This window comes from Pristiophorus japonicus, chromosome 14 (genome assembly GCF_044704955.1).
Source record: "Pristiophorus japonicus isolate sPriJap1 chromosome 14, sPriJap1.hap1, whole genome shotgun sequence".
NCBI lineage: Eukaryota > Metazoa > Chordata > Chondrichthyes > Pristiophoridae > Pristiophorus > Pristiophorus japonicus.
The window spans coordinates 114,302,038-114,305,487 of NC_091990.1; positions in this window are offsets into that span (position 1 = coordinate 114,302,038).

Sequence of the window (3,450 nt, forward strand, 5' to 3'; positions counted from 1 at the left end):
CACAATGGTCTTTTTGTTTGTAACCAATGCCCGTTTGGAATCCGATCAGTGGCGGTGATATTCCAGAGAAACATGGAAAGTTTACGAAATTGGTCCCGCACACCGTGGTGTTCCAGGACGACATCTTGGCCACAGGTCGGAACACATTCGAGCACCTGCAGAACCTGGAGGAGGTTCTTAGTCGACTCAGCCGCGTGGGGCTCAGGTTAAAACGCTCAAAGTGCGTTTTCCTGGTGCCTGAAGTGGAGTTCATGGGAAGGAGGATTGCGGCGGACAGCATCAGGCCCACCAACGCGAAGACGGAGGCAATCGAGAACGCACCGAGGCCACAGAATGTGACGAAGCTGCGGTCGTTTCTGGGACTCTTGAACTACTTTGGTAACTTCTTACTGGGTCTCAGCACACTGTTAGAACCACTACATGTCTTACTACGAATAGGGGGCAAATGGGTTTGGGGCAAAAGTCAAGAAAATGCCTTTGTAAAAGCGAGAAAATTGTTATGCTCAAACAAATTGCTTGTGTTGTATGATGCATGTAAGCATTTGATACTAGCATGTGATGCGTCGTCATATGGCATCGGGTGTGTATTGTAACAAGCTAATGATTTCGGGAAACTACAACCAGTTGCTTATGCATCCAGGAGTCAGTCTAAGGCCGAGAGAGCCTACAGCATGATTGAGAAAGAAGCGTTAGCCTGTGTCTATGGGGTAAAGAAAATGATTCAATATCTGTTTGGGCTAAAATTCAAATTGGAAACTGACCACTTATATCCCTTTTTTCCAAGAGCAAAGGGATAAATACCAACGCATCGGCCCGCATCCAGAGATGGGCGCTCACGTTGTCCGCATGCAACTACGCCTTCCGCCACAGGCCAGGCACAGAAAACTGTGCCGATGCTCTCAGTAGGCTGCCATTGCCCACCACGGGGGTGAAAATGTCGCAGCCGCAAATCTAGCCATGGTTATGGAAGCATTTGAAAGTGAGCAATCACCCGTCACTGCCCAACAGATCAAAACCTGGACAAGCCAGAACCTCTTATTGGGCCCAAGTTTCCACATGATTCGCGCCTGATTTTTAGGAGCAACTGGTGGAGAACGGACTATTTTAGAAATCGCAATTCTCCACATTTTTTTTTCTGCAGTTCTAGTCAGGTAGAACAGTTCTAGTTTAGAACAGAATTTTTTCTTCAAAAGGGGGCGTGTCCGGCCACTGACGTCTGATTTGAAAGTTTCCACAGTGAAAATGTACTCCAAACTAAAGTAGAATGGAGCCAGTGAAGATTTTTGTCGAACTGAAAAAACCTGTTCTACACATTAAAAAAATCAGGCGCAGGTTACAAATTAGGCGTCCAGAACGAGGTGGGGGGGAAGGGAACTCATTAAATTCGACAATAAATCCTTATTTATACTTCTACAAATATTATACAAATAAATCCAACCTGAATAAACATTTATAAGCTAAGAAAAGATTAAATAAACCATCTTCCTACCTGTGTGAAAGTGCTTCAGCCAGGGAGAATTCTGCAGCCGTTCGTGCCGCTGAGCGGGAGGGGGAGAGAGAGAGAGAGAGAGAGGGAGGGAGGGAGGGAGAGAGAGAGAGAGAGAGAGAGATGGGAGGGAGGGAGGGATGGAGAGAGAGAGAGAGAGGGGGAGGAGAGAGAGAGGGGGGGAGGGAGAGAGGGGGGGAGGGAGAGAGAGTGGAGGGAGGGAGAGAGAGAGAGGGGAGGGAGGGAGAGAGAGAGGGGAGGGAGGGAGAGAGAGGGGAGGGAGGGAAGGGAGGGAGAGGGAGGGAGGGAGAGAGAGGGAGAGGGAGGGAGAGAGAGGGAGGGGGAGGGAGAGAGGGGGAGGGAGGAGGGAGGGAGGGGGGAGGGGGAGGGAGAGAGAGAGGGAGAGGGGGAGGGGGAGAGAGGGGGAGGGGGGAGGGAGAGAGAGAGAGAGAGTGTGGGGGTGGGGGGGGTGCCGTCGGGTTGGGGAACAGGAGCGCGGGTCGGGTCAGTCGGGGGGAGCGGGTCTCGGGTCTCGGGTCGGGTCGGGGCGGGGGGGGAGCGGGGGTCGGGTCGGGGCGGGGGGGGGAGCGGGTGTCGGGTCTCGGGTCGGGACGGAGGGGGGAACGGGTGTCGGGTCGGGGCGGGGGGAGCGAGTCTCGGGTCGGGGGGAGCGGGTGTCGGGTCTCGGGTCGGGCGGGGAGCAGGAGCTGGCCGTGGGAGGAGCCTCATTCACGCAGCCCCAGTGAGGCCATTGGGCCAGGGCTAGGGGCTGCGTGCTTCGGGCCCCTCCCACACAGTTCGGCGCCTGGAGCTACTGCACTTGCGCGCCGACTGTAGCGCGCATGTGCAGAGGTCCCGGCACTGTTTTCAGCGCCGGGACCTGGCTCCGCCCCCCCCACAGCTCGTGCTGGCTGCGCCGAGGGCCAGAGGACCTGTAAGTAGGTGGAGAATACCGAGGATTTTTTTAGGCGTGAAAAACGGGTGCCCAGCTCGGAGGGGCGCCCATTTTTTTTCTTGTGGAAACTTGGACCCAAAATCTCTAGGCAAAAGCTGTGTGCTTCACGGGAGCTGGTCCAGTGTCCCAGTGGAAATGCAGGAAGAGATAAAGCCATTCCAGCGGCGCAAAGATGAAATGTCTATACAGGCAGACTGCCTTCTGTGGGGTAATCGAGTAATGGTCTCCAAGAAGGGCAGAGACACCTTTATCAATGACCTCCACAGTACCACCCAGACATCGTAATGATGAAAGCGATAGCCAGATCCCACGTGTGGTGGCCTGGTATCGTTGCGGACTTAGAGTACTGTGTTCACAGATGTAATACATGCTCGCAGTTAAGCAATGTACCCATGGAGGCGCCGTTAAGTTTATGGTCTTGGCCCTCCAAACCATGGTCTAGGGTACACTTCGACTATGCAGCACCGTTCTTGGATAAAATGTTCCTTGTGGTTGCAGACGCGTACGCCAAGCGGGTTGAATGTGAGATAATGTCGGTTAGCCTGTCCGCTGCCGCCACTGAAAGCCTGCGGGCCATGTTTGCCACACACGGCTTACCTGATATCCTGGTGAGCAACAACGGGCCATGTTTTACCAGTGCTGAGTTCAAAGAATTCATGACCCGTAATGGGATCAAACATGTCACATCTGCCCCGTTTAAACCAGCGTCCAATGGTCAGGCAGAGAGATCAGTGCAAACCATCAAGCAAGGCTTGAAGAGGGTAATTGAAGGCTCACTGCAGACTCACCTATCCTGAATCCTGCTTAGCTACCGCATGAGACCACACTCACTCACTGGGATCCCACCTGCTGAACTGCTCATGAAAAGTGCACTTAAGACAAGGCTCTTGTTAGTTCACCCTGAACTACATGAACAGGTAGAGAGCAGGCGGCTTCAACAAAGTGCATACCATGATAGTGCAAATGTGTCATGCGAGATTGAAGTCAATGATCCTGTATTTGTATTAAA